A 19,670-nucleotide genomic window follows, 5' to 3' on the forward strand; every position below is an offset into this window, starting at 1 on the left:
CTATGGCAAGCAATTTACGTAAAGAAGCGCTACGTTGCCTCCACTGCACAGCGAAAGGGGTCTGGCCTACAGCCATGCTGAAAAGGCCAACGGCCTCGCTGATATCTTTGAGAAGCAGTTTCAATCGGCAGATCCCCAGGATGACGAACATGAAGAGGAAGTCCGTCGTCAACTGGCTGATTTCCTCAACGCTGAGGAGGATTCAGAGGACGAACCCCCACTTTTCGCCCCCAAAGACGTGGCAAAAGTTATTAGGTCCCTCCCTACGAAAAAGGCGCCAAGTCACGACAGTGTCACCAACCACCTAGTTAAAAACCTTCCACCCTCGGCTATCGAACACCTCGCGGACGTCTTCAATGAGATTACTCGTATCCGTGTGTTCCCAGCTCACTGGATACACGTGGAAGTGGTCGCGATACATAAACCAGGGAAAGACCACCTTATTCCTGCAGCACTACAGGCCGATTAAACTTTTGCCAACTCTCAGCAAGATCTATGAGCACCTCCTGCTAATACCCATACGAGATCACATCACCAACGTGCGACCGGTTGGATTTCCAATTCAAATTCTGACAGGAGCACTCTGCCCCACAACAGATCATGAGAAGCAGCTACAGAGCGCTTCAACAACAGAGGCTACTGCAGGATAGTGCTACTTGATGTAGCCAAAGTCTTCATCTCAGTATGACATAAAGTGCTATTACACAAGTCATAGTCAGACTATTCCAAAGCTATCCCACAAACAGAACTTTCTCTGTATAGGTAGAAACACCCACCTCGACCAAAATGAGTTTTCGTGCTGGGGTGCCACAGGGATAGGTCCTGGGGCCCGTTTTGTACAGTCTGTATACAGCTCCCCTTGTGCACACTGCACAGTATGCTGACGACACAGCCTTTTACACTCGAAATGCGAATAAGGACCTGGTCATTCGCAGGCTACAAAGGGTTTTAGATAACACAGATACCTGTGCCCATCGCTGGCGCATCACCATCAAGCCTGAAAATAGACAGGCTGTGCTGATCACCCAGAGGCTTGGGAGACGCAGACCCTCTCAATGCCCTCCCCTTCACCTGCACCTACGTGGTTCCCGACTCCCCTTCCACAGATCCTCCAGGTATCTCAGCGTAGCCTTGGACTGGAGACTAACGTGGAAACCCCATATAGATGAGGTCCACAGGAAGGTCTGTGCCAGAATGTCCATTCTATACCCAGTCCTCAACACAACCAGCTCCCTTCCTTGCTCTGTAGGAGTAAATGTTTACCAGGCACTCATACACCCAGTAATGGAATATGCATGCCCTGTCTGGGAATACGTGGTGGAGCAGCATCTGCACAAACTCCAGATACTGCAAAACCGCCCCCTCAGGAAGTTACTGCATCTACCCATGGGATTCCCCATCGACGATCAGCACGCCTCCGAAATTCCCCTCCTCAAAGAAAGATTCAAAGATCTGGCAAGGGCTTTCTGTGAGAGCTCTTCCAGATCTGGAAATAATCTCATCCACTCCCAAGGTCATATGACATGTCCTGTGATAAGCACAAACGCCGTATGACGATCTTTGACGACTAAGTCGAAGAGAAAAATCCCTAAATCTCCAATTCCTAATGCCAATCCTTAATCCTTAAAATACCCAACATCTCGCCAACTTCAGGCAAGTACAAGACACCACCAGAACACCACCACAATACATAGACAGTCAAAACTATCCAAGAAACTCACACACACATAGCATACATGGTGGAGTAAAAGCCAACAACCTATAAACTCCTACAAACACTTCCCCAAGGAATGGAAAGTAAAAGGTGAGAGAGATGCTGGTGACAGTCGTACTGTGAGGATCGCGTGCAGAGCTGCAGGAGTACATTCGATACTACATCGAGCCACAGGGACCTGCTTGCAGGATAGGTCGCGAGCGTGCGCAAAGCTTTTAATCTTTGGCATACCGAGGACGCCGGAGGGACTGACTGCATTTTTATTATAATACAGTTTGGCGCTCAGGAAGATCACCTGTGGGTAAAGCAGCCTTAGGAAGTATTAGAGCAGTATTGTTGTGTTTTCGCCGCTGCAGAATGTCTTGCGCTAGTGGTGCTTTAGGACCGCAGCGGTCTACCGCTGTCGACAGAAGGCTATCTTGTTGTTGCTGCAGGCTGCGCCACTGGCCGTTTCGAGCATCCCAGCTGCAGCGGAGCCAGGCTCTGCTCCCCCAATGTTAGGAAAATTGTGGGCCAGGACCTGGAAGCCGGCTGCGGAACCAACGAGAAGGTTTCCGACGCCACCGTCCGGACCTCCGCCTCCACCAGCGTAATACGTCCAGCAATGCAGCTGGGTAACCTAACAGTGACAACGATGGCTGCAACTGGCACTCCCCTGGCGGCAGCCCCCTTTTCCGCTCCAGACATTGCTACAAACAAATCATATGCAATAATACACGAAACATCAACAGCAAAATACATAGTCAGTACTTGCGATCCCAACCCTCCTCCCCTTGTCCTAAGTTTGCTCCTGCTTGCCAATGCCACCAACAACCTCCCAAGCTACATAGCTTCCCTGAACAAAGGCAAGCAGTCGACCTGTCAACTGACCGAAATTTTCCCCAAACCCACCGCCTCGTCCCAGCCCCCCCCTCCCCCACCCGATCCAAATATTTAAAATCCCCCCCCCCCCACACACAGAAATCCACTTCATCCAACACCGGCGTGCAATGGACGACCGCAAGGACAAGCACTTTAAGAGCAAGAAAAGTTCCACCACCACTATCCCAACCACTCCTTCACCCTCTGAGGAGCCTGCGCCCCAAACAGCTTTCAGGCAGTGGCTGATGAGCCAGAGACACAATTCCTACCAACAACGACACAAAAGCATGACACACACCACCACCTCCCCCCCCCCCCCATCATCATAGAGTTTCCCCATAACTTTGAGGAACTCTACGACTTAATAAAAACAGCTATGAAAGGTGATAACTTTGAAGTCAAGCCAGCTGGATGAGACAAGATTAAAACAACACTAAACACTCTTGAGCACTACAACACCGTCAAGGACCTTGCAAACAAGGACATATATCACAACACATTCCCCCAACAAAAACATAGTCATCAGGGACCTACCGAGACGGCTGTCCCCCCAGGCAATCAAAACAGAATTGACTGCTCAGAGGGATGTAGTCAAAGACGTTTAACAGATGGGCAACCTTGGGGCGGAAAGCAAGTGGCCATTGTATCAGGTGACTCTCCCTGATATACCCCAGAACAAAAGGGAAATCAAGGAGGTTATGGCCGTCCCTGTCACCACAGAGCCCCTGCGCCGCAGAAATAAGACAGTGCAGTGCTTCAGGTGTCAGGGAATAAACAATATAGCTCCATACTGCAATATGGCGATGCGATGGAGAAAGTGGGCCAAACCCCACGACACCAGAGTATGCACAATCAAACTCACGGATCTGCAAATAATGTGCATGCTGTGTGGCAAAAACCATACAGCGAGTTACCAAAGTTGCGAGGTCCACAAAGGCAGAGCAGGCAAAGGGTGCAAAGGCCACCCTCCACACATGCAAACAAGACACCACCACCCCATCTAGTCACACAAAGAAACAAAACATGTCAAAACACGGACAAGACTTGAGTAAAACCAAGACCAGACACACAAAGGGCAACATAAGCGGAAGTAGTCTCTTCTTCGAGAAGCCCTATCACCACAACACCAAACACAGTCACAAGAACAACAACAGGAAAGACACAAAAACAACAACAAGGTCCACCAATACAGGAAGCTCTAGGGAACCACACACTCAGTCCACCTCCTCGGATCAGTTGTTAGGCACTATAGTCCAGACCATGAAAGTCATCATGGAAATGATGAAGGAATTCAAAGAGGCCCAGAAGCAGAACACACAGATCCTCGTTGCCCTGCATGCAGCATTCCAGCAGTCACTCCCCTCTGCGACTTCATCAGTAGTTTCAAAACCCTATCATGGATAGACGACCAAATATCCAAAGCCTGACAATGTGTGACTTTAATGCACATGGCATTGTTAATCAAGAGGCCGAGTTCAGAGAACTCATGAAGGAGTTCTCCATCGACATATGCATGATGGGGGAAACCCACCTAAAACCGAGATTAACAGCGACAGTTCCCAACTACGTTAGCTACCGTAAAGACAGCCAACCCAATTAGGAGGAATGGTCATATACATAAAAAGAAGGATCCCCCACCACCAGGTATTCTTACCAGTTACCAACAGAATCGAAGCAGTGGCGGTGGAAGTAACCGCTGCCACCAGCCCCTAACAATTGTTGCAATCTACTGACCCTCACAAGACGAGATAGACAAGGGAGACATAGCTGCTCTAGGGCAAATTGAAGGCAAACTCGTAACAGGAGATGACTTCAATGCCAAACACCCCAACTGGGACTCAAGAGTAACCTCCAGAACAGGCGACAAACTGTAACAACTAGCGCACAACCACCACTTCGAAACATGGGGTCTGGTCGAGACCACACATTTTCCAAAAAATGGAGATCTGCCCCAAGTGTTAGACATAGCCCTCACTAAGAGGATCACGGACAAGGGAGACATAGCTGCCCAGGGGCAAATTGAAGGCAAACTCGTAACAGGAGATGACTTCAATGCCAAACACCCCAACTGGAACTCAAGAGTAACCTCCAGAACAGGCGACAAACTGTAACAATTAGAACACAACCACCACTTCAAAACATGGGGTCTGGTCGAGACCACACATTTTTCCAAAAAATGGAGGTCTGCTCCATGTGTTAGACATAGCCCTCACTAAGAGGAGCACGGGGTGTGTGGCATCAAGGACAATCAACAGAGTCTCCTCCAACCACAACACAGTGATTCTAGAGGTCGATGTGGGAGAATGGGTACCAAACATCTTACAAACTTACAGACTGGGAGCGATACCGAAAAATTGTCGCCTCTGCTATCGCTCGCGCTCCGCTACCTACTGCCGCAACTGTAGAACAAGTGCTACAAGACCTAACAGGTACCATCTTGCAGGCAGCAGGAGAGGCCACTCCCCCACAAAGGGATGGCTCGCCCCCCCAAGTACAACTCGTGGAACATTTGCTAGCCCAAATCTGACACATCAACAGAGTGCCAAAAGAGCGGAAGATCACCAGAAATCGGGCCACCAGGAGGCTGCTCAATCGTCTACAGAGAGAGCTGAAGGTAGCGCTCAATGAGAACAGAAACGAGCAATGGCAAAACCGCCTCACAACTCTCAAAGTAGACGATCACACACTATGGCAAGCAACCAAGCAATTCACAAATAGACGCACTAGGATGCCGCCACTGCATGGTCAGCGGGGTATGGCCTACAGTCATGCTGAAAAGGTCAACGCCCTCGCCGACTCCTTCGAGAAGCAACTTCAATCGGCAGAACCCCAGGATGAAGAACATGAAGATGTAGACTGTTGTCAACTGTCTGCCTTCCCCAATGCTGAGGAAGCCCCAGGCGACGATCCCCCAATTTTCGCCCCTGAAGACATGGCAAAAGTAATTAGGTCCCTCCCAACAAAAAAGGCGCCAGGTCATGACAGTGTCACCAATCAGTTAGCTAAAGCTTCCCGCCCTCGGCAATCACACACCTCGCGAATGTCTTCAATGAGATTACTCTTTCCCGCAAGTTCCCAGCTAGCAGCACTTCAGGCTGATTAGCCTCTTGCCAACTCTCAGCAAGATCTATGAGCGCCTCTTCCTAACACCCATACAGTAACATATTACCAGAGAGCAACTTCTGCAGCATTTCCAATTCGGATTCCAGCAGAACCACTCTGCCCCGCATGAGAGTGGTTGAAGCAGCCACAGAGGGCTTCCAACACAGAGGCAACCGCGGGGTAGTGCTGCTAGATGTAGCCAAAGCCTTTGACTCAGTATGGCATGGAGGGCTACTCTACAAGTTGTACACACAAGGATTCCCCGGGAGCATAGTTAAGCAGATCAAAAGCAGTGTCACAGATAGGTCTTTCTCTTTCAAAGTAGAAACCACCACCTCCACCAAAAGGCGTATTCATGCTGGGGTGCCACAGAGATCGGTCTTGGGACACATTTTGAGCAGCCTGTACACTGCAGACACACCAATGGCCCCCCTGGTGCACACTGCACAGTATGCAGACGACACAGCCTTCTTCACAGGAAATGCGAACAAGGACCTGATCATTCGAAGGCTACAAAGGGTTTTAGATAACACAGGAACCTGGGCCCATCACTGGCACAACACGATCAATCCTGAAAAGAGACAGGCTATGCTGATCACCCAGAGGCTCGGGAGACGCAGATCCCCTCAATGCCCTCCCCTTCACCTGCACCTATGTGGATCCCGACTCCCCTGGTGCTGATCCCCCAAGTATCTCGGCGTAACCTTGGACCGGAAAGTAACGTGGAAACCCCATATAGATGAGGTCCACAGGAAGGTCTATGCCGGAATGTCCATCCTATAGCCAGTACTCAACACAACCAGCTGCCTTCCTTGCTCTGTAGGAGTAAATGTCTACCAGGCATTCATACGCCCAGTAATGGAATATGTGTGCATTGTCTGTGGATACACGGTGAAGCAGAATCTGGAATAGCTCCTGAGACTGCAGAACTGCGCCCTCAGGAGGGTACTGCATCTACCCATGGGATTCCCCATCGACGATCAGCACGCCGCTTCCGAAATCCCACTCCTCAAGAAAGATTCCAAGATCTGGCAAGGGCTTTCTATGAGAGCTTTTCCAGATCTGGAAATAACCTCATCCACTCCCTAGGTCGGTATGATATGTCCCGTGTTAAGCGCAAACGCCCTAAGACGATCTTTCACGACTAAGTCGAAGAGAAAAATCCCTAAATCTCCAAGTCCTAACACAAATTCTTAAACCTTAAAATACCCAACATCTCGCCAACCTCAGGTAAGTACAAGACACCATCAGAACACCACCACAATACACAGACAGTCAAAACTATCCAAGAAACTCACACACAACATACATTTTGGAGTAAAAGCCAACAGGCTATAAATTCCTCCATACAGTTCCCCAAGGAGGGGAGAGTAAAAGGTGAGAGAGAGGCAGACCACGTGAGCCCACCTACAACCTTCTGGTGAAGGAATGAGAGTTAAGAAAAAATTCCCTGAGTATCTGTCACAGCGAGCGGACGCATGTGCTGGGCTGCGCTAGTTCACTCCATCGCACAGTTGCATAGTTATAGGAATCCGCTTGCGGAATTTTTCGGTGTGGACATACGCTGGTTCATAACCGTGCGTTCCGAAGACTAAGGCTTCTGAGCTCCTAATTTTTTAAAATCGGGAGTGAGGTAGCGGTAAGACTGGGACACTAGAGGCTGTATTTACTACAGCCGTTGGGAAAATTGTCGTTGTCGGTTGTGGGTGGCGCGTTTTGGCGCGCGTCTTCTCGCTTCCGCGCGCCGCTTTTCCGGCCGGTTCGAGTACCTTGCTGCAGCAGAGTATCTCCTCATCTCCTCTGCTCGCCCCCCCCCCCCCCCCCCCCCCGAGGCGTAGAGAATTATTTCACTTCAGGGTCTGGTCGCTTGCCAGTGTCCCGCTCGTGTTAGGCTCTAGGGCCGGTTGTTGTTGCTGGATACGTGTGACGGTGCCAACGAAGGCGACACACCGGCAGTCCCTTGCAGTTTTGTCTTCCTTCTTTGTCTTCCGCGCTCCGGACATGGACCCACTGCAAATAGTAGGTGCGAGAGTCGTCCAGCAGGCTGGAGGCTCCATCATAGCCATAATAGATCCGAAGACGAGTGACAGTAGGGCGACAACAGCTTACCTCAATGCAGAGCCTTCTCTCCCTATCAGAGTACTCCCCCCGCCTGCGCAACTGCCTCGGCAAAGCACAGACGACAGTAGGAAAGAGAAGCTAATCCTCCCGAGAACGCCACGGCAGCAGTCTCTCGACAGAGGCTCGCTAAAATGTGGTAGTGGATTACAGGGCAATTCAGCGGAAAATCATGGCGATAGCAGGAGACTCCACGCTCCGCACAAGAGGCTACGACCTTTACCAAATCTTCCTGCGAACCAGCGAAGATTACCGAAAAGTCATGGACATGGTGGGCAATGAAAACCTCCACCACTTCACCCACTCCACGGAAGCACTCGAACTTCTGAAGGAGGTCTTCCGCCGACTTCCCATGAAGATGGCACCAGACCACATTAAGGAAGAACTGGCTGCCATTGACTTTGAAGTTAGGTCGGCGAGTCTCATGAAGTCGCTCCGAACGCACCGGACATGCCTTGTTCATGGTCGTCCTGGTCGACAACATACAGAACCGGAAAATTTTCCAAGTGAAAAGGGTAGCCAACGTGCCAGTTGAAATAGAACTGTTGAGGGCAAAGGGCAGGAGAGCACAATGCTTTACCTGCCAAAGGTTCGATCACGTTGCGCGCTACTGTAACTTACCGGCTAAGTGTGTTAAGTGTGCTGGCAACCACCAGAGCAGAGACTGCCCAAAACCGAAAACGGACAAGCTGCAGTGCTGCAATTGCAGTGAATCCCACTTAGCAAGCTGCAGGGGCTGCAGCTTATTGAAACGAGGAAACGGGCCACGAGGAAAGGCGACACAGAGCAGGTGGGTTCATCAAGGTGCCACCTACTCCATTGTCGCGAAAGGCAACTCCCCAGATCCACCCCGCCAGCACAAAGTGCAAGAGACGCCTATGATCGCGGCTACTGACGCAAGCACGTCAGCTGCCAACGGAGGCAATGCGCGTGGTTGCGGACCGCCTAGGGAACGCCCCACCCCCACCTCCCGGTCGCGTCTCACGAAGCAGATATCACAGGTTGAAAATTCTCCTGCCCCTGCCCAAGGAGTCGCGCAAGGAACATCAGCTCCCAAAGAGAACGTAGCAGACCTGCGACGTTACTATCTTCGCTTAACACACTCCCAACACAGCTCCCTGTCCTGCTCACAGCAGTTACGGTGGCCATCCAGGCCAGTATCGCCATTCCCACCAGCCACGAATAACGCCCACATTCACGGCCTCACTGTCTGCATTTTCAATGCAAATAGTTTATTCCCCCATCAGGACTAATTCAGGCAGTTTCTCAGGGACGAGGTGATTGACATCTGCCTCGTCTGTGAGACTCACCTGGAGCAGGGGGTACAGGTCAAAGCAGGCAACCATAGCTGCCACCGGACTGATAGGCCTATGGCGGGAGGGGGCACCGCCATTTACCGGGTGATCAAAAAGTCAGTATAGATTTGAAAACTTAATAAACCACGGAGTAATGTAGATAGAGAGGTAAAAATTGACACACACACTTGGAATGACATGGGGTTTTATTAGAACAAAAAAAAAGTATTGCTAGATGCGTGAAAGATCTCTTGCGCGCGTCGTTTGGTGATGATCGTGTGCTCAGCCGCCACTTTCGTCATGCTTGGCCTCCCAGGTCCCCAGACCTCAGTCCGTGCGATTATTGGCTTTGGGGTTACCTGAAGTCGCAAGTGTATCGTGATCGACCGACATCTCTAGGGATGCTGAAAGACAACATCCGACGCCAATGCCTCACCATAACTCCGGACATGCTTTACTGTGCTGTTCACAACATTATTCCTCGACTACAGCTATTGTCGAGGAATGATGGTGGACATATTGAGCATTTCCTGTAAAGAACATCATCTTTGCTTTATCTTACTTTGTTATGCTAATTATTGCTATTCTGATCAGATGAAACGCCATCTGTCGGACACTTTTTGAACGTTTGTATTTTTTTGGTTCTAATAAAACCCCATGTCATTCCAAGCATGTGTGTCAATTTGTACCTCTCTATCTACATTATTCCGTGATTTATTCAGTTTTCAAATTTATACTGACTTTTTGATCACCCGGCACATTAAAACGTCGCTTCGGCACAATAGGGTCCAGCTACCACATCTCGACACCCTAGAGGCTACAGGAGTGTCGGTGAACACTTCCACTGGGCAGATAGTGTTTATCGCCGCCTATCGGCCACCTAGAGGCACCCTAAAGGAGGCGGACTTCAACTCCCTGCTGATCATGGGCGGGAAGCTATTCATTGGGAGCGACTTTAATGCAAAGCACGTCCACTGGAACTCCCGCCTCACGAACGCCAGCGGTCGTCGCCTACTTCAAGCTGTGCACAAGAACGGCGCATTTGTAATAGGGCCTTACGAAAACACAATCTACCCCCAACAGAGGACAACCCGACGTCCTCGATATAGCAATGTCGAAAGGCGTCGGAGAATTCACGGCCGCAACATCGCGCTGCGCCCTATCGTCCGACCACCCACCAGTGGTGTTAGGCATGGACATAAAAGGCGCGGCGCTGCCCGCCCCCCCGCCTAAACTACAGAAGATATGTTCTGTACAGAACTGGTAGAGTGCCTGGAACAGGCACCCGACCCAGAAGAGGTGGGGGCAGACAACGCTCTCGCGTTTTTCAATGCGCAAACGCTGCGAGCTGCAGACGCAGCAACGCCTAGAAGACCACAACCGACGCGCGACTTCCACAAGCAACTCCCGCGCCCCATCCTGGAAGCCATCACTGAAAAGAACAGGGTTTTTCGTGAGTGGTAACTGACCCGACAACCGGAGACGAAGTGCCGCCTAAATAAGATGCGATGCGAAATAAATGCATTCCGTAAGTGGGGCTGGGCAGCCCAGGAGTCTTATTCTGTACCGTTCAACCGATCGGTGTAGTAGGTTAGTCTCGGTAGTGACCTCATTTTCGGTTCTTTATCGAAATATCCTACTCAGTAAGCTTCTGAGACTAGTTACCGAAGGGTCCTCCTACCGATTCTACGACAATTGTACCGAGATGCTTTGGATTTCGGTCTGGCCCTGTCGATCGGTGAGCTCTGGTTTACATACACCTATAATTTGTTATTTTAAACATATTTAGGTATTTTAGCTTTGGATTTAAGTGATTGTGTTGCTAAAGAATCACCACAGGACGCATCCGGTTGGAAAGTGGGTTCATAACAGACTATTTTCGTTTGTTAGAAATATGCTTAGACGTTTTCAATCAATATTCTCTCAAAATACGCGTTATTTTTATGCAAATAAGAGTTTAAAGATCATTAAATAGGGTAAACCTTGGTAATTTCGCTAGGATTTCTGTATTAAATTAATTTAAAGCACATAAAAAATATTTTAAAAGCTTGCTGAATTACATATGTAAGCCTGTCCTTAAATGCATTACTCAATATGCACGATGTTATGATTAGTTGATTCTACATTCTCTCCCTTATGATTTTGTCAACTAAGAATTTTGTAGATTATTTCTTGATACTCCTTGGTAAGTTCGTGACATTACTTGGGAAATTTCGTGATAATGCATTAATTAAATAATGAAAGCATTTTATTTCTATAAAAGATTTTATTTCGACATTTTACGACATTGAGGCTTATTTATCATAATAATGATAAAGTACTGACTAAGTAATTAGCAAAAACACTGAATTGAATTTACTAGTTAAATGAAAGCCTCATTTTAGTCTTCATCAGAAAGGTTTTGACACTTGCTGCACATAAAAACGTCCTCACTCTCTTCAAAAGTATGTTGACACTTCGAATGGTACCACATTAAACAAAAATTACACTGAATCCATAGTGCCCCTGATTTTTTCCTCACGTCTTCTAAATAACTGTGGCCACAGGATCCACATTTATTGTAATCCGTCGTCCTCTTCTTTGTCACTCCAGAGGTGCTCGGTTGTGTATCTTCCTTTCGTGGCCTACCTACAAATCACTGAATTTCATTAAAATAAATAAACAATAACTCAAAGGAACAACTGTCAACTCTGTTAATGAAGCACGTGAGATAATATTTTAGAAAATGCATAGGTCTACCTCTGGTTCTTTTGAGAGCTGCTTCTTGAATTGGAGTCACACATTTTGCCTTGATATCTGTCTTGCTCCTCCACTTGCATTTGTTACCATCATCTGTCAAGACAGGCAGAGCAAGAAGTTCATTCATCTCTGAACGACTTTCTGAATCATCTAATGCTAGTTCCAGATTGTCTTCTGCAGGTTTGTCTGTCAGCTTTGATGTTGCTATTGGCTCATCAGTCACAGCGGCAGGATTAAATGGATATATCCTAGTCTTCCTAAAAGCTGATATGATGGTCTCAGGACTGAGAGCACTGTAGTAAGCAGGTTTCAACAATTTGTGGAAATCAGTTCTGTTGGGTCTGAGACCTGGATTCTTGACCATCTGTGACTAATGCTTCTAATTTTTGATAAAAGTCAGTAATTATTGACCTATTTCCCATTGAAGACCTATAAGCAGCTATATTTTCAGGCACTCTTAAGGTAAGCCCATGACGTGTTTTAAAATATTTCCACCATCAGTCAATCCCGCGTCCGGCCATCCTGATTTAGGTTTTCCGTGATTTCCCTAAATCACTCCAGGCAAATGCCGGGATGGTTCCTCTGAAAGGGCACGGCCGACTCCCTTCCCAATCCTTCCCTAATCCGATGAGACCGATGACCACGCTGTCTGGTCTCCTTCCCCAAACCAACCAACCAATCCACCATCAGTCCCCTGCAACTTGTTCTTCTTCATTGAAGGGGTGTTTCCTACCAGTTGCTGTAGCTAGCTTATATGCCAGCTTTCGAATCTGAATTACAGTCAATCCGAATCCTAATTCCTGCATGGAAAGTATGTAATTACATATTCTTTGTTCCATTTGTACAGGTAAAGCAAACGGTTTCCCTAATTTAGGTAGGCCTACACATTCACTTTCAGTCCAGCTAAGAAAGTCTTTCAGGGTAGACCATGGCACTTCACATTGCTTTGATGCCTTGTAAATTGAGTACTTCTCCTCTTTTACCAACCTTGCTGCTGTAATAATATTTTGGTTGGCATATTTGCGATATTTTGAAGGCATCTAATATGCAGAAGAAAAAAACTGGTTAAGCTCGTGATAGCTTGGTTAATTCGTATTATGTAAATTTAACAAATTATCTGTTTTAAAATGAAGTGCACCATCTATACCAAGGGCATGCTACTACAAATAAATAAATATCCGCTTTTAAATACGTTTATTAGCCAGCATTTGCGAAGACTGTCTAGGGCGGCGCAAGATGGCAGTTAAAATGTTAAGAATTTTACTAGCGCAGCTAAGGCTAATACGTCTAAACTAACGAACGCAAAAACACAAACCTTAGTCAGAAAAATTTATCTGTGTCACATAAACAACTGTGCAAAACCAAAAAATGTTACCTTGTTAATATGAGGAGCAATCAGCACTTTGAAAACACATGGGATTCTGCAGCGCTAAAGCGATAGACAACTACCCTCAACGGAAGAAAAAAACTTCCTGTACTGCCAAGTCCGCTGGTAGCGCGGTGTGAAATGCCGCTGCATGTAGGGGACATGTGCTGCTATTTGTGGGTCAGCGACTGCACTTCTAGCGTGGTTGATAAATCCGTGAAGAGGAATCAAAAAAGTATCACGAAATAAGCAATGCCACGAACTTACCAAGGTCTACCCTACCAAGACATCGGCTCTGCTTACATGAGTGTGAACTTCCAGACTATCACGCATTTATGACCTATGCAGCACCGTTTCGCCTCTACGCAATACTACAAGAATTGACACTGCGTGTCTATTTTTTGAGGTGGCCAAATGGTTGGCGCAACGGAAATTCGATACCAAAGGACACGGGTTCGTGCATGGGTGGGTGCATTTTTTTTTCCTCTTCATATATGCAACACGTTCTGAGACATTGTTATTTGTGTAAGTTAAGATTTTTCTGCAATATTCGTTATTACTTACATGTAAGAGCGCACTTCCTCAGTAATGATTCGTGGTCTCTGTGTGTTCAAAATACGTAATTGTTCGAGATGAAATTGCTGTGAGTGAAACAACCGACAGTGACCTTTATATTTTTTATTGTCAGAAATAGTTCACCATTTTTTTCCGAATATGTAGCCATTTCCGAGTATGCGGTTAGACAGGCATCTAAGAGCACAACTTAAATTACTGGGAATGTAAGTATCAGCAGTCATCTTCATAATCTTGCTTGTCACAAGTATTTATCTGCGATAGAATCCTCAACCACAGTAGACAGAGATGAAAAGTCTCTGCCATAATATCTTTAGATTGTAGCACCATATACGAAACAAAAAAATCATTCATGAGATGCATGTTATAAACTTCGATGAACTGCCGGAGCTCTCGATATGCATTTTTTTTTTCAATTTTGTTTTTAAGACCAAAATCATTGACGTATCATATAGTAAAGTGGGCTACATAATCATTTGGATCTCTTGGAGCGAGTTATAACCACATTCCGTTTATCTTTTTATTCTTTGAAACTCTCAGAATCAATTTTCGGGTGTTCCTAACTCATTTTCCGAAACGTAAACTCTAAAACACGATGTCAGTGTGAATGAGAATAAGATGACATAATGTGGCATTTACGACAATCTGCAGAATACAGTCAAATACGCTATCGTTATTATGCATGCATGGAAACATGCAGTCAGAGAAACTACAAAATTTTTTATGTATTTCAGCTGAGAATCATGGAAATGGATATACTGCGTGTGATACCGTTAAGGAGGGCATGTCAGATCGATGGAATGCGGCGTCATGCGTTATGGCAACATAAACGCAATTTTTGGTACCTCGAAGAATAGCGCGCCTGTGTCGTCTGCTAGCCGCTTAGTGTTTGTGGCGCTGTGGGCGCTGCAGTGCGCATGCGCGGATCTGCAGTCGCTTGCTTTTGATTGGCTTGCGCGACACAGACCGACAACAGCGCTTCGGTTCTCTAGACTCGAACGGTATCGCTACCGGAATGCATACTGAATAATGCAGGGACTCAAATTCGAGTACTAGACCGTTGGCTGCTCTTGAGTACCGAAACCATCGGCACAATGGCGGAAAGCTACAGAATAGGCACCCTGGTTGAGACTCTTTCCCCCGACGATGGCAGCGCCTGGCGCACAGTCAAACCCATCCTGTGCCAGCGACAGAACATTCCTCCCTTGCGAGTAGGCCTGGAGTTCATCTCCAAGCCTGACGCCAAGGCCAATGTTCTGGCCTACTCCTTCGCTGAAAACTTCAGGCTGATGGAGGAGGTCGTCGACTCTGACCACATCTGACACGAGGAGGAGGAACTGCCCATTTTTCTGGCAGCCAGGGCCGAGGACGATGTCATCGACCCCTTTTCAGAGGAGGAGGTAGCAGTGCAACTTAAAATGCTCGCTCCAAAGAAGGCAGGAGGTGTCGATGGTGTCGATAATACTCTCCTACTTCTACTGCGGCCAGCAGTCCACAGGCCACTAGCCAATATATTTAATACAACACTGAGCTCGGGGATCCAACCTGCTGCGTGGAAACATGCGGAAGTGGTAGCGATACCAAAAGCAAACAAAGACTCCGACTCGCAGAAAACGATCAAACCATCAGCTAGACTCCCGTCACTATCCAAAGTCTTTGAGAGACTGTACACCAGGCGCCTTCTACGGCATGTAGCAGAGGAAAGCCTCCTTCCAGAGGAGCAGTTCGGGTTTAGGCAAGGGAACTCCACTGCACACCAGCTCCTAAGGCTCGTTGAAGAGGCCATGAGAGCCCTGGAGACTCAAGAGTACCTTGGGGAGGTGCTTCTCGATGTCTGAAAGGCCTTTGACTGCGTGTGGCACGACGGCCTCATCTACAAACTCTTTTTACTCGGGGTCCCAACGTCACACACAGTCCTACTCAAGTCATACCTGGCTGGGAGAACCTTCCATGTTAGGATGGTGTATCAACCAATCGGCAAATACGTGCGGGAGTGCCGTAGGGATCGGTCCTCGGCCCCCTAGCAGATGCCTCGCAAGTGGAGCGCATATCTTTAGCACTATATGCCGACGATATTGCGCTCTACACTCGCAGTATGAACGCGAGGACGATGCACCGTCGTCTCCAGTCAGGATGCGAAGCCTTAGGAGCGTGGTCAACGAAGTGGCAATTAAAATTTAACGCCACTAAAAGCCAGGCAGTGGTTTTCACCAAGAAGCTACTGCCCCCAGACCTCCCACCCGTATCCATAATGGGACGCCCTATCCGATGGAGCAACACGGGGAAATATCTCCTGGTGACTCTCGATACAAGGCTCACTTGGCTCCTTAATCCGACCTCGACGCTGCCCCCACGCTATGGCATCACGCTTTACCTGGCGATGATCAGACCACTGCTAGAGTACGCGGCTATGGTGTGGGGCAACGCTGTCCCCTCCCATATCAAACTGCTCCAGTAGGTGCAGAACCGAGCGCTCAAGCTCGCTCTGTGCCTACCCCGCGATTATCCCACAAACCAACTCCACCACGACACTGGAATCCCTCCGCCGCATGACGGATTCCGCCAGTGTGCCAGGAACTTTTACGAGAGTACCTCGACGTCTGTCAGCAGGCTAATTAGGGACCTCGGGCATCAAGTCCACCACAGGCCAAAAGCAAGGTGGCCTGACCTGCTGAGGGAGTGAAAACACTCTTATCAGCAATAAGGACAATAGTATCCACACAGCCATAGGCCAACCCAAAGCAATTAGGCTACCCCATCTACTAACATCTTGAGGCAATTGCAGGAATAGCTTAAAAATAGCTTAGCCTGCACCCCACCGCCGGCCTGAGTGGCCGAGCGGTTCTAGGCGCTACAGTCTGGAACCGCGCGACCGCTACGGTCGCAGGTTCGAATCCTGCCTCGGGCATGGATGTGTGTGATGTCCTTAGGTTAGTTAGGTTTACGTAGTTCTGAGTTCTAGGGGACTGATGACCTCAGCAGGTAAGTCCCATAGTGCTCAGAGCCATTTGAACCATTTGAGCCTCCACCCCACCAAGCCATGGACGGGCTTGTCATTTTAGCGAGCGAACGAGCAGACAGACCATTCCATCAGAACCACCTGATGATGGCGGAAAGGTCATTTGCTGAAATATCGTGGGACTTCAAAGATCACATCCGGCTGGACACCCCAGAGCCCTGGAAACAACACATATGCTGGGAAAGCCTAAGATCACACATCATCATCCTTTCCTTAGCCCGTCTTCTAGGGGAAGTCGTAGTGTCGGTACCGGCTCGCGTGTTCCTACATTTCTCCGGAATCCAAACTGATCTTCCCTGAGGTCGGCTTCTACCAGTTTTTCCATTCTTCTGTCTAGTGGTTCTAGGCGCTCAGTCCGGAACCGTGCGACTGCTGCGGTCGCAGGTTCGAATCCTGCCTCGGGCATGGATGTGTGTGATGTCCTTAGGTTAGTTAGGTTTAAGTAGTTCTAAGTTCTAGGGCACTGATGACCACAGATGTTAAGTCCCATAGTGCTCAGAGCCATTTGAACCAATCCATTCTTCTGTAAAGGATTCGTCCTAGTAATTTGCAGTCCTGACTTATTAAACCGACAGCACCTGCACCTGCTAACTTTGGCATTGGAATAAATATATTCTTCTTGTCGTCCAAGGGTATTTCGCCTGTCTCATACATCTTGCTCACCAGATGGAAGAGTTTTGTCATGGTTGGCTCTGCCAAGGCTACCAGTAGCTCTAATTGAATGTCGTTTGCTCCCAGAGCCTTCTTTAGACTTAGGTGTTTCAGTGCTTTGTCAAATTCTTCACGCACTATCATATCTCTCTTCTCATCTTCATCTACATCCTCTAGCATTTCCGTTATATTGCCCTCAAGTTCATCTCCCTTGTATAAAAAACTAAAAAATTATTTAACTGAAGGCCCAACGGCACCGACCGGCTGCCGTGTCATCCTTAGCCCACAGGCTTCACTGGATGCAGATGTGGATGGGCATGTGGTCAGCACACCGCCCTCCTGGCAGTATGTCAGTTTACGAGGCCAGAGCCGCTACTTCTCAGTCAAGTAGTTCCTCAGTTTTTTCTCACAAGGGCTGAGTGCATCCCGCTTTGCCAACAGCGCTCGGAATACTGGACGGTCACCCTTCCAAGTGCCAGCCCAGCCCGACAGCGCATAACCTCGGCGATCTGACGGGAACCGGTACATCTTCCTTGTATAGACTCTCCATATACTCCTTCCACCTCTCTGCGTTTCCTTCTTTGCTTAGGACTGGTTTTCCATCTGAGCTCTTGATATTCATACAGGTGGTTCTCTTTTCTCCAAAGGTGTCTTTAATTTTCCTGTCGGCAGCGTCTGTCGTACCTCTAGTGATATATGCTTCTAAATCCTTATATTTGTCCTCTAGCCATTCTGATTACCGATTATTCCTATTTATTATACATGTAACACTATCACATTAGACCATTACGATAGCCAGCCGCGTGGGCCGAGCGGTTCTAGGCGCTTCAGTCCGGAACCGCGCGACTGCTACGGTCGCAGGTTTGAATCCTGCCTCGGGCATGGATGTGTGTAAAGTCCTTAGGTTAGTTAGGTTTAAGTAGTTCTAAGTTGTAGGGAACTGATGACCTCAGATGTTAAGTCCCATAGTGCTCAGAGCCATTTGAACCATTTTGAACCATTACGATAAACATTTATGCATTTTAAAATGCATTTAACCGCATAAGGTTGCTTATTAACACCAGTTTCTCTTAACACTTGCCGGACACAAACTTATATATCCAATTTTCAGAAATCCATGGAAGATGCTTTGTAAATAAAGGAAAAACGCTTCTGGTGTAATTCTTTTTAATTAAATTACAGTCAGCTCAAGACGAATAACCAACAGTAACAGATTTTAAGAGCTGCTGAGGAAGCTTGACACGGAAACAAACGTATATTACTATGGGTCCCGTGTGTTACACAGTTCACAGCCACACTATAATTTCACGGCATCGAGTACCTCATACAAATGCTGCATCGTAACAGTTGCCACCGTACCACTGCAATATGAACCCAACAGAACTGATCTGAAACCAAGGTAAGGGATTTGTCGCGAGAGAAAATGAGACATATAATGTGTCAGACACACTGGAACTAATGCACAAAGCTTTGTTACACGATGCTGCCGAACGTTGGCGGTATGCAGGACGGCACTTCATACAAGAAAAGGAGAAAACGTGGCGCTTGGTTAACCTCGTGGATTCTGTTGTCGAACGACTCTTTATCAACGTAGCAGATGACAGTTCCAGTACTGAAACATATTTCTCGGATTCGGTTATAGAAGGAGTTCAGAGATCACTAGACTCACTGTAAGTAAAAACTTCAGTGGCTTCGGTATTTAACTATACGATGAATTCCGTGCAGTACACTGAGTCGCACATAGCTCGGGCAGAAAAATTACCCTGTGTTTAAGTTAGGAATTTTCATCGTTCTTGTTTTAATTACAGTACTGTGTTAGCTAAGAAAGAGAGCATGTTATGCTTTCCGTCTGTTCCCCTAAGAAGCATGGTATTGCTGGAGTTTCGGCGAGCATTATTTCATTCTGTTTAAATATTAAATGACATTCGAAGGTATTTGTTTTTCTTCTCTCTTTTTACGTCTTAACAGTAACTATTGACACCACTGCAGATTAGCTGGACCAGCTGGCTGGCCGGAGCCGTCCAAGTTAAACGCGCCGTTAAGGCTGTTGTATTATCGCTCAGTCGACGAGCGCATAACGCACAGCACAAAAATGTATCCTTACTATCGACTTTAATCGAGAAAGCTTGGCTTCAGCTCCACGCGAAACGAAATCCAATGAGATTCCAGCAGACGCGAAAGAACACGTGGTGTAATGTTTACATCAGTTTTATTCTTATGTTGAACTCAGTA

The sequence above is a fragment of the Schistocerca americana genome, chromosome 2 (genome assembly GCF_021461395.2).
Source record: "Schistocerca americana isolate TAMUIC-IGC-003095 chromosome 2, iqSchAmer2.1, whole genome shotgun sequence".
NCBI lineage: Eukaryota > Metazoa > Arthropoda > Insecta > Orthoptera > Acrididae > Schistocerca > Schistocerca americana.